Here is a 12,380-nt window from a genome sequence, read left to right as displayed (position 1 = left end):
GCTACTTGTTGGCATCCTGCAGTCTAAGAAGACTCTGGTATCGCACTCTGAATAGTGTTCTGGAACAGAGTGTCCTCTCCAGTGCGCGAAGCCTGGAGTGGGACTTACTCTCAAGTAAGTGTGGATAGGATTGTGGCCTGAGAGCCCATTTCTGTGCACTTGAGCAGCAGTGGTAGGAGTGTATCGCTGGCACTGGCTGTTCCAAACATGCCATAAAGCCCATTCCCAGCACCCTGCGAGGAGGAGCTGTCAATGGTAAGTGGCACTGCTGAGTGGCTGCACAGATGCATGCTAGTCTAGTTCAGTGTCACAGTTCTCAAACTGTGGGTCGAGACCCACTAGGTCAGTGGTACTCAAACTTTTCCGGCCAGTGGCTCCCTTGACCCCCGTGGCTGTTGGCCATGACTCCCCATCATGTTCCTGAGGGCTGGAAGTGACATCATTAAACAGGAAGTGACCAGAAATATTAGCTAAATTAAATATAATATTATAATATTATATATATTATAATATAATATTAAATATATATTAACTATATTAATATTAATTATATTAATTATATCATTAATTAAATGCAGATCTTAAAAATTTATTATTAATACACAGCAATATACATGCTTTATAAATGTTGTTGGCATCCTTCAGTCTCGGAAGACTATGGTGTCACGCTCTGAATGGTGGTTCTGGAACAGAGTGTCCTCTCCAGTGCGCGAAGCCTGGGTAAAGTAGGTATGGAGGATAGGCTGTTTCCCATGCAACAAATCCCCCCTCTCCATGTCACCGGAATGGTCCAATGGAAAGGCAGAAGCCAATACGGTTGGTTCCAGCGGCGTCGCAGGAGTTGCCAGAACGTGACTGCGTTCAGCCATGAACTGCCTCAGGGACTCCGGCTCCGGATTTTGCCTCGAGGTTGACTCCTGAAGCCTTTTCCATAACTGGATGTAGCCACAAGGCAGTGGAGGTTTGGGATCAGAGTTTTCCTTCTCTCAGATGAGCTGCCTTCCCAGGCTGACGAGTCCCATCTACCCGGTGGCTGTTCAGTCGCCTCTTATGACAAGTACAGCCAAACTGAGGGCCTGTTCTTATCCCCAGCCCTCAGGGGACAAGCTACTATGTATATTCATTTAACAGTGAAAGTAAATGGGACTTACTCCAGGGTAAGCGTGGGTAGGATTACAGCCTAAGTTTGTTAAAAATTCTCCTGCTTGATCATGTCACTTCTAGTCATGACATCACTTCCAGTGGGTCCTGACAGTTTCTCATACTAAAAAGTGGGTCCCGGTGCTATATGTATGAGAACCGCTGTCTTATACTATTTAAGGCTACCTCTGAATCAGCATGGACATATTAGGCAACTAGAAACCAACCACACAAGTGATTAGTGACCCTTAGTCTTTCGACTCTACAGCAGCGGTTTCCGACCTTTTTCATCTCATGGCTCATTGACAAGGCGCTAAAGTTGTCAATGCACACCATCGGTTTTTGGACAATTGACAAGGCACGCGGTGCTGCTGGCAGGGGGCTCACATCCCCCAGTGGCCCTACTAATAAAGGAGCCTCCCCAAAACTCCTGCACACACCTGTGGATTATCCACAGCACGCTAGTGTGCCACAGCGTGATGGTTGAAAATCACTACTCTACAGCAGTACCTTGCAGTTTCGTCACAGAGCTTTTGGCTTGCAATGGCTGTGGGTCACAGCTGCAACTTAGTAGGGATAATGAGGACCTTGGGGATAGAGAATCACTTCCAGAAGGTGTGGGAAGTAGAAAGGTCGGAGAGGAGAGCGGTTGGGAAAGAGAATGACTGGCTAACGGGCAGACAGATGGATGGATGGACAGATGGACGGACGGATGGATGGACCTACCGACCAACTGACTGGAGACTGCTGGAACTGCTGTGGCTGGAGAAACTGCTGACAGAAGAGGGGAGGAAGGAGGTCCTCTGTAGTTTGAACAAACAAGCTACTTTGCTGGTGGGGTCCAGCAGTGCTTTCTTCCTTATATTGAGGGAAGGAGGGAGGTTAATTAGTCTAAAGTGGGCACAAGATCTCTAAAGAAAGGTTTTGACAGGATGGCGGCTCTCTAGACCGGCATGAAAATCTATGGGAGAAAAATGCATCCAGGCTGGTGTTAGCTCTACTGTCTGTCTGCAGAGCCTGTTAGCCAGGTTTCTGTCAGTGCAAGAGAACATGACAATCGCCAGGCTGCTGATATATTTCCACGGCGCGCCTTATCCTTTCAAGCAAAACACTGGCATCAGACAGCCCGGCGATTCGCCCAACATGTGCTTAAAGTATGAAAACCTCTGTGCTTCCTGAAATAATATTGCTTCCTTGCGCAATGTTCCCTATGCAGCGAGCTAAGCGTTGAGCTGGTCACGTGGAAATTCAGCATGTCCATTAGTCACTTACTATGCTTTCAACGTGGTATTAAAATGCTCCCATTAATTAGTACATAAATTGCTAGAGCTGTCTATATCCCCATTTCATTTTGATGTCTGAGTGTAAAAAAAAATCATAGGGACCTTCGTGTCTTGCCTGGTTGGAAATGGGACAATGATTCTGTCATTGTAGTAAATTATTACTTGTTGGTGCTGCCGGGGGAAGGACGGCTGCCCCCTGGGGTGATCAATATCGGGGCGTTGCAAGAGGTCACCACTGAAGCTGGAGGAGATTGCGGTCAGACTCGCTCCGGTCTCTCACCCTGCCAAGGGATTCAGTAACCTCAGAGAAAGGTAGAGAAAGTGGGTTCTGTTGCCCACCAGTCCTCCTCCCTGCTCTACCCCTGCTCTACCCCTTCCTCCAGGCCCAGCTGCATAAAGTCGACCTGATAGCCTCCCAGGCCCCCGATCCTGCAAGTGCTCACTGCCTCTAGCACGCTGACAATGGCTCTACTCCCCTTGCCCTGGACATCAGTCACCCGACCAGACTTCTCCCTTGACTGCAGCAGGACTGACCCAACGGTGATCGAGGAGGAAGGGGCGGAGCTCCTGAGCCTCTTGCTTTCTTGGAGGCCAGTCTTACTGGTGAGGCGGGGAGGCACCATGTCGCTGCTACCACTCCCACGGAAAAGCCCACTGGTGGGAGTCTGGCCCTGTCAGGTGACCCGGGCGAGTAGAGTCCTGGACCAGATCCTGATATTACAAATTTAGAAAACAAGAAAAAAGACTATAGATGTCAATTTAGACTTTTGAATAAGTAATGATGCTGAGTAGAATTTGTCTGGAATACAGATATGTACAGGTCGGTCCTTAGCATCCACGGTCCACGGTATCCAGAAGTTTAGGAGGTCCAAACAAGGACACTAGTACTTCCTGGTGCTAGATTTGGTGCAGCTGCTCAGGATTATAAGAACAGCCCCACTGGATCAGGCCATAGGCCCATCTAGTCCAGCTTCCTGTATCTCACAGTGGCCCACCAAATGCCCCAGGGAGCACACCAGATAACCTCATCCTGGTGCCCTCCCTTGCATCTGGCATTCTGACATAGCCCATTTCTAAAATCAGGAGGTTGCACATACACATCATGGCTTGTAACCTGTAATGGATTTTTCCTCCAGAAACTTGTCCAATCCCCTTTTAAAGGCGTCCAGGCCAGATGCCGTCACCACATCCTGTGGCAAGGAGTTCCACAGACCAACCACACGCCAAGTAAAGAAATATTTTCTTTTGTCTGTCCTAACTCTCCCAACATTCAATTTTAGTGGATGTCCCCTGGTTCTGGTGTTATGTGAGAGTGTAAAAAGCATATCTCTATCCACTTTATCTTTCCCATGCATAATTTTGTATGTCTCAATCATATCCCCCCTCAGGTGCCTCTTTTCTAGGATGAAGAGGCCCAAACGCCGTAGCCTTTCCTCATACGGAAGGTGCCCCAGCCCAGCAATTATCTTAGTCACTCTCTTTTGCACCTTTTCCATTTCCACTATGTCTTTTTTGAGATGTTATTTAACAAAAGACATTTCCTAAGACAGTGGTTCCCAAACATTTTAACACTGGGATTCACTTTTTAAAATGACACTCTCTCAGGACCTACCAAGATTTACCAGACTTTTAAAAAAGGGGATATTTAGAAAGATTTTATTTATTTATAAGTAATAATAACCAAACAAAAGACCCTCAAACATTTATCTCTCAAACAGTTTACACATGCTTGCAAACTGCAGGAGCTGGTCTCTTTGCAGGGTAATTAACAGCTACAATATCTGATTTTGGAAAAACCTCAGGGCTTGAAGCAATTTGTTATATGATCTCTCCATCACACTTTGGCAACCCACCAAAAATCAGGTCACAACCCACCTCCGGGTCCCGACCCACAGTTTGGGAACCACTATCCTAAGATATCCTAAAGTATATTTCACTGAATGTGTTATGCAGTTTCATCCATATTACCAGGATTTTAATTTTCAAGATCCAACATTTGATTTTCTGGAAAACAAAATTTCACCCATTTTAATTAGCAAAATCTATAAATGCTTACCTGAAGCACACGACTTTGCCACTTCAGAGCTAACTGTGAAAATTCCCTTGATGTTCCCAGTGTTTCCCCACTACATATTTAAAAGAAGCGACACTAAGAATCTTCTTGCTCATTAAGATTATTTTTTTTTCTCTTTTCATATTTGCATATTCCAAATTTAGAGGCTGTGTGAACTGATACTAAGTAGTGTTGCTTCTTGCACTGCAAAGTGCAAAACCTGAAGATGTCAAGTTTCCTAGGGGCTGTCTGGATTTTCTACATATGTTGCGTGCCTTCTGGCTGACATCATTAACTTCCAGAGTCTGCTTTTAAGTGAAGAATGCGAGATCAGGCTGCAAAAGGTGGTTTTACCTTTCTTTTCTTAGTTCATCTGAAAGCCTGTCTTTTTGTTTTTTCTACATTAAAAAAAAATGCAAGCTTCATGTCTTAAGACTTTCACAGAAGGCTTCATCCAAACCAGGGTCTCGGTGCCAGTGACCTGACTAGAGTTTGTATCACCCAGTGCGGGAGACCCCCATGATGGACTTTCTCTCATGCAGTGGGCAGGGCAACACCTTGGGCAGTAGGTGTGGTGGTACACAATTGCCCTGTCCCCACTGTTTTTTTTGGCGGGTAGGCTATAACTTTTGATAGAATAAAGATATTCCAACGTGGTTTCTTTCATTGCATTGTGCAGGAAATTACACATCGAATGATATATCATGGAGGATTGCAGAGCAATCCTTAGCTTAGCGTTTTGCTTAGCATTGCTTCATCACCTGGCAGGACAAAGTTCCTGGAACGAGCTGGAATCCCTAGCATGTATGCACTGCTGAAACAGAGACGCCTGCGTTGGCTCGGTCATGTCGGTCATGAGAATGGATGATGGCAGGATCCCGAAGGATCTCCTCTATGGAGAACTCGTGCAAGGAAAGCGCCCTACAGGTAGACCACAGCTGCGATACAAGGACGTCTGCAAGTGGGATCTGAAGGCCTTAGGGGTGGACTTCAACAGGTGGGAAATCCTGGCCTCTGAGCGGCCCGCTTGGAGGCAGGCTGTGCAGCATGGCCTCTCCCAGTTTGAAGAGACACTTGGCCAACAGTCTGAGGCTAAGAGGCAAAGAAGGAAGGCCCATAGCCAGGGAGACAGACCAGGGACAGACTGCACTTGCTCCCAGTGTGGAAGGGATTGTCACTCCCGAATCGGCCTTTTCAGCCACACTAGACGCTGTTCCAGAACCACCATTCAGAGCGCGATACCAGAGTCTTTCGAGACTGAAGGTTGCCAACAAGAGACTATTCAAAAATACCAAGATTTTAAAATGTTTTACCAGTAGTGGTGTCACCCCACTTATGCGCATCACCTAGTGTGACCCACCCCCTCCTAGCGACACCACTGCTTGGTGCAAATCAGCCTCAGAAGCGATTGTCAATGTCAAGAAATAGGTCTCAAGGATACGTCACATGGGCTAATTTGCAAAACTATGTCCCTTTTTGTGTTGGCCTGTAATTCTCATCTTTTTTTTCTTGGAAAAAAAACTTGTTGTTCTCAAACTTGTTGTTGGTCTCTATATTATCACAAAATAATAATTATTTTTTAAGAATACCGATATATTGATCCAACAAAATTTGAATTGTGTTTCCAGAATTTTCCGTCACCTTGATCTAAGAGTGATAAGAGTCTAGAAAAGTTAAGGAGTTTGGGTTATGATAGATTGTCCTTTTAAGAATTGGGCTGTGGTGCTAAAATGTTTCTGAAGCACTGAATTAGAACCAACCTGCTCCTATCTCTTGATAGGTAAGAGATAGGTAAGGAAACTTTTGGTAGAAATGGTCAGGTGTCTGCAAGCAGGTTCCTCCAATTCACCCCTTTGGCCACTAGGTGGTAGTGCACAGGCAAAATCCCTTGCATGGCTCAAGTCACCAGTTCAAGACCCACTCTGGCCTTGCACATGGGTTGAGTCACTCCAAATGGGCAACTGAGCATATACAGGTGTGGACCCTACCACCACCCTCAGAAGATGACAGCCCTGATTTTATAGGAGTCCGGGAGTAAGAGAAAGGAAAATAATATTATTTGCAATTGTGGGGAACTAAGGACTGGTTTAGACTTTCAAACAATGTTCACACAATGTGCCCCTACTATCTTCAGGAGCATGTTATTGTGGAGAATGCAATGTGTGACCTGGACTATTAACAGACAAGAGCTGTAGCTCTTCAGTCCTTATAAGCAAGTAAGTACAGGTGAGGACTCAAGCCAGGGATTCTTCACCTGTGGATGTGACTTGGTGTGGGACCCATGCTAGAGGACCTCACCTGACCTCCCAGATATGACAGGAAGAGCTTTCTGGTCATTCTGGGAGGCTTTCTGAGGCCTGGGGAGGTCATGTGTGGCCTCTCCAGGTCTCAGAACACCCTCCTGGAGGTATTGAAAAGGCACTTCTGGTTTTCTTGTAAACCAGGAATGCCTTTTGTTGGACCTCAGGGCCTCAAAACAACTCCGGACATGACCGGAAAGTGCTTCTGGTAACATCCGGAGATCCTATTGGACCCCACCTACAGCTTCCATTATCCACAGGTTTTGATATCCACTGTTGATCCAGGAATAACCCCCCCCTCCGCAGACACTGAGGTCCATGTTCCCTATGCCAAATGTAACCTTAGTACTATAATGTAAAATAAATGATGGTCAATGAAACCATTACAATGTTATCAACTGCAGAACATACTGCATGAAACTGTACGTAAACTTGGGCTTCAATCCTATGCACGCTTTTCTGGGAGTAAACCCCATTGAGCACATCGAGTAGACACGCATGGGATTGTGGTGTGGGAGTAACTGTAAATGATGCAAACTTCACCTAATCAGATCAACCAGACATCTAACCATTATTTTAACGCAGCCAGAATTGCAACTAGGCAAAGGCTAAATAGGTGAAAAGGCAAAGAAACCGTCCTGACCAAATTAAAGTCACTGTCACTTCATGGGATTCTCCCCACCATTGTCGGAACAAGGACGGAATCGGTCGGAGGTTGTGTAACATCTCACCCCAGTATTTTTCCATGCATGGATCATTTGCAACCTTTTCCTATAAATAAATGCTCCCTTTTCATTTGCGGACACTGTAAAACGATATAACCACATGTTATCACATGGGCTGGCTGCATCACTGTATCCCCTGTGAGTATGTTGGTACCTATGTCACTGTTTCTATGAATAAACAGTTCAAATTTCTCCCAGGGATTGTGATGTCAACGTATCCCTTTTGATTGAATTACACCTCGTAGCCTTATAGCTTGACTCTGGAAAGATGTTACAAAAGCCCATAACTAGATACTCCAGAATGTAATCTATATTTACAAACTGGGGTGGATTAAAATAGCAGAAGATTTAAAGAGATGTTTTGTGGCATCTTGGAATAATATTGATGAGTAGGTTTTTTCCCAGAATTTGTACCGGAAGGGTAAGTAACATCCACCATTATGATAGTATGAGAGCACAAGCCTAACCAGGTCTACTCGGAAGTAAGTCCTATTTTGTTCAGTGGGACTTACTCTCAGGAAAGTGTGGTTAGGAATGCAGCCTTAGAGATAGCGAACCTGGTCAATGTGACTGGTAGGTCAATCTTAACCTGCGCTGGAATAGGCAGGTCAAGGGACTTGCACCATACACAGTGCAGGTTAGGAGGTGGCTGCCATTCAACTTGGAGTAAGGGGATGTTTATCCCCTTACCCTGTGTTGTGGGCCAGCCACCCCTATGGGGCTACATGGGTCTGCGCCGAGAAATTGCTGGCACAGTTCTGAGCAGCCCAGTGTAATGCCAGGCTGGCCAGGAGGAGGGGGGGTTAGGATCCAGCCTAAGTTCCAGAGGCTGGTCCCACACCCCTCCAAGGTCTGGACCACCCACTGGTCCTCCTTCTCCTTGCCTTCCTCCCACCCCAAAATGGCCTCCTTCTGCCCTCCTGCCACCCTCTCCAACCCCTCCCCCCATGCCAGCCTGTGGGGATCTGGCATGCAGAGGCTGGCACACACACTCGCGCCAGTCTTCCTGAGTCTGGAGTAGTCACCAACATGCTTTACGGCACCTTTGCGACACTCCCCAGCCAGCGCAAGGGATTACGTGTTTTGAATTGCACTCTAAATATTGTGTCTAGAGATGCTGATAGAATTCACTGGACTCCATTCCAGAAATGAGCATTTGGCCCCCATAAGGTTACATTATACAAGCCTCCTGTTACAGGTTAGGGTTGGACTAGATGACCTTTTAGGTGCCTTCTGATTCTATGATTCCATAATGTTCTTTTCGAAAGACAGACAAATCCACACTCCAAAGTAGGATAACGCTTTTATTAGGACCAAAGAAAATGTAACAAGATGTCAAACTGCAAGCTGTACAGTCCTACAGGACTCTTCATCATGTGGACAGTAAACAAAATGGCAAGATGCAAAGAAAAAATATCTATTGTAGGAGATGCATGTTGGAGGAGCCCAGACCCCAGCTTGTATAAAGGTGTAACTTAGGATTTTTCTTGCAGGCTTGAATAAGCCCCTGAAAAACATGAGACACTTTTGATGCGGTTATAGTGGATTTTCCTTGATCTCTGTCTCGAAAAGGAACCTGTGAGTTTAAGGTTGTTCGCTCTGCTAACTAGGCAGTGGGAAGCAGGTCCTACCAGCAAATAATCATTTGTTAATGAATGGTTGGTAGTAACAGTGGCATTGCTAAGGGTATGTGGGTCACACCAGGTGACACACACAAGGGAGTGACACCGCTACGGGCCAATTTTTTTTAAATCTTGGTATTTTCAAATAATAAAATCATGCAACAAAGTGTGTCGAAATGTCTCTACACCATCAAAAGTTATAGCCAGAAAACTAGCGGGCGGGGGGGGGGTCAATGGTGCATCACTACGCCCACCGTCTGGGATGTTGCCCCACCCACTGCATGGGTGGAGGTTCATCATGGGGGTGACATGCTGATCTCCTGCACTGGGTGACACAAACTCTAGTGATGCCACTGGGTAGTAGTGATCAGGCCAGCTCCAGTTCTCAAGGTGCCCTTAATGAACAGTCCTCTTCAGGTTGCCTCCTACACTTTCTCTGCCACCATCTTGCAAAGGTTCTGGGTCCAGAAGTGGTTTCAGTGATCAGGAGTGTGCCTGTCTGAAGGGTCTGGGTTCTCAGCATCCCAGCAGGATCACCCCCCTCCTGCAGCATCCTTGCCCCCTGTTCCTCCCCCTCCAAGCCCAGTTTTGCCCCTTCCCCTCCCTGTTCCTCCCTCCTCCCGCACCTCCCACCTCCACAACTATTTTACCTGCTTTGGCAGGTGGCTAGAGTTCTGTTGATGTGTGCAGGAAGGTCCCAGTGTTCCTGCCAGCACGCTGACAGCGCACTACTCAGCACACTTCCGGAGCATGACTTATGGTTGCTTTACTAGTGCTAGTGCTGGCAGACCACGAGTTCAGTCAGGGGCACAGCCTAATAGGAAAGGGCTGTTGATCACTAAAGAATTCTGTTCACTGAAACACCCAGAACTATGAACCCATTAAAAGGATAAATTGAACTACACCAAGTGGAAGGCATATGAAGAGGTACTACCAGATTAAATCTCATCTAATGTACATAGGCAGGCACATACATAGCTTGATTGAGGTTAATGATTTACGCGTACTTCTAGCATTTACCTTATCCAAACAGAACTTAATCTCAAAATATTGTTTTATTAGGCCTGTCATATTTTGCTGTCTCTTTTCCCACCGTAGTCTTTTCAAATGTTTCCATTTTCATGTTCAAATGATACATTCCGTTCAATGTGATCAGGTTCACTTAGACCCGAGACTCCGAGAACCAGAGGTTAAAGTTTAGATACACAGCAAAACAGCACCCATGAATACATCCCTTGATGTTTTTGGTGGCACAAAAAATCAATGACCTGTTTTAAATGATACTATCCCCTGGACTGCCCCCATTCCCAAAAGTGGGCAAGCCATTGCGCTCTGCCTAATTGTGTAGCAGAGCAAATAATCTCAAAATAGTTTCAATGCTACTTTAAAGTAGTATTTAAATTAGGTGAGGGTTCTCAAACTTTTTAGCACTGGGACCCACTTTTTTGAAGGACAATCTCTCAGGACCCACCGGAAGTGATGTCATTAACCTCAAAGTGATGTCACGGACGGAAGTGATATAATCAGTATAGGCTTCAAACCAAACCCACAATAAGCCAAAGGTTCCATGACACAGTGCGCTCGTGCTGTTATTTTGCATAGCTCAGAATTCAAATATTCCAGCTCGGAAGTCATTGGACATCCACTAAAATTGAGTGTTGGGAGAGTTAGAACGGACAAAAGAAAATATTTCTTTACTCAGCGTGTGGTCGATCTGTGGAACTCCTTGCCACAGGATGTGGTGATGGCGTCTGGCCTGGATGCCTTTAAAAGGGGATTGGACAAGTTTCTGGAGGAAAAATCCATTACGGGTTACAAGCCATGATGTATATGTGCAACCTCCTGATTTTAGAAATGGGCTATGTCAGAATGCCAGATGCAAGGGAGGGCAGCAGAACGAGGTCTCGTTATCTGGTGTGCTCCCTGGGGCATTTGGTGGGCCGCTGTGAGATACAGGAAGCTGGACTAGATGGGCCTATGGCCTGATCCAGTGGGGCTGTTCTTATGTTCTTAAACTACAATTCCCAGGAGGCCTTGCAGGTCTTCTTGTTATCTGGTGTGCTCCCTGGGGCATTTGGTGGGCCGCTGTGAGATACAGGAAGCTGGACTAGATGGGCCTATGGCCTGACCCAGTGGGGCTCTTCTTATGTTCTAATAGCCCTGCAAACAGCTGAGCTCCTGCAGTTAGCTAGGATTCGTAAATCCAGGGAGATAAATTGGTGTGTGTGTGTGTGTGTGTGTGTGTGTGTGTGTTTTTCCAAGTCCATCGCTGACTTGGGAGCAGGTGAAGGCAGGGAGCAGTGGGAGCAGGTGAAGGCAGGGTCACCTAACTAAGGGCCCAATCCTATCCAAGTTTCCAGGACAGGTGTAGCCATGCCAATGGGGTGTGCACTGCATCGTGTGGTGGGGAGGCAGTCACAGAGGTCTCCTCAAGGTTTAGGAACATTTGTTCCCCTACCTTGGAGCTGCATTTCAGTTGCACCGGTGCTGGAAAGTTGCATAGGATTGGGCCCTAAGCCTTGAGGCTATTCATCAGGGCTGCCTCATTATGAGAAATGGATCGAGTTTCTTGCAAACAAATAAATAAAATGTTACTCGTAAATAAAGAAATAAAATGTTAATTCTTTCTAAATCACTTTTTTTTTAAAAGAAATCTCATAAAGCTAGGTGGGTCCCATTATTTTTAAAAGTGGGTCCTGGTGCTAAAAAGTTTGGGAACCATTGTCCTAGTGAATGGGTTCCACTTTAGAAATAAAGGCATGGTAGTCTGGATTTCCAAAATCCAAGGGGAACTTTGAAATTGGACAAATGAATTTTTGGAAGGATCCCCAAATTTCTATTCTGCATTCACTTTCCACCAGGACGGTAGCAGCAAAAGTGCACTTGTGAAGTGAAAGAGTAAAAGGCAAAGAGAGGCATCTGGGAGTTGCAGCAGGATGGAAATTGCCAGAGATGGGCTGAATGACTGAGCAGAGAAGGGCAGGCCGTGGCTTAACTGTATGGGCAAATAACTGAATTCGTCATTGTGGTCCCTCTTGCAGATTGTTCTGCAAGATTGTTCTGCAAGGCCCATAGCCAGGGAGACAGACCAGGGACAGACTGCACTTGCTCCCGGTGTGGAAGGGATTGTCACTCCTGAATCGGCCTTTTCAGCCACACTAGACGCTGTTCCAGAACCACCATTCAGAGTGCGATACCAGAGTCTTTCCAGACTGAAGGTTGCCAACAACATTGTGGTTGCATTCCTGGCTAGAATG

This window comes from Tiliqua scincoides, chromosome 7 (assembly GCF_035046505.1).
Source record: "Tiliqua scincoides isolate rTilSci1 chromosome 7, rTilSci1.hap2, whole genome shotgun sequence".
Lineage (NCBI taxonomy): Eukaryota > Metazoa > Chordata > Lepidosauria > Squamata > Scincidae > Tiliqua > Tiliqua scincoides.
Note: the sequence above shows the minus strand (reverse complement) of the source record.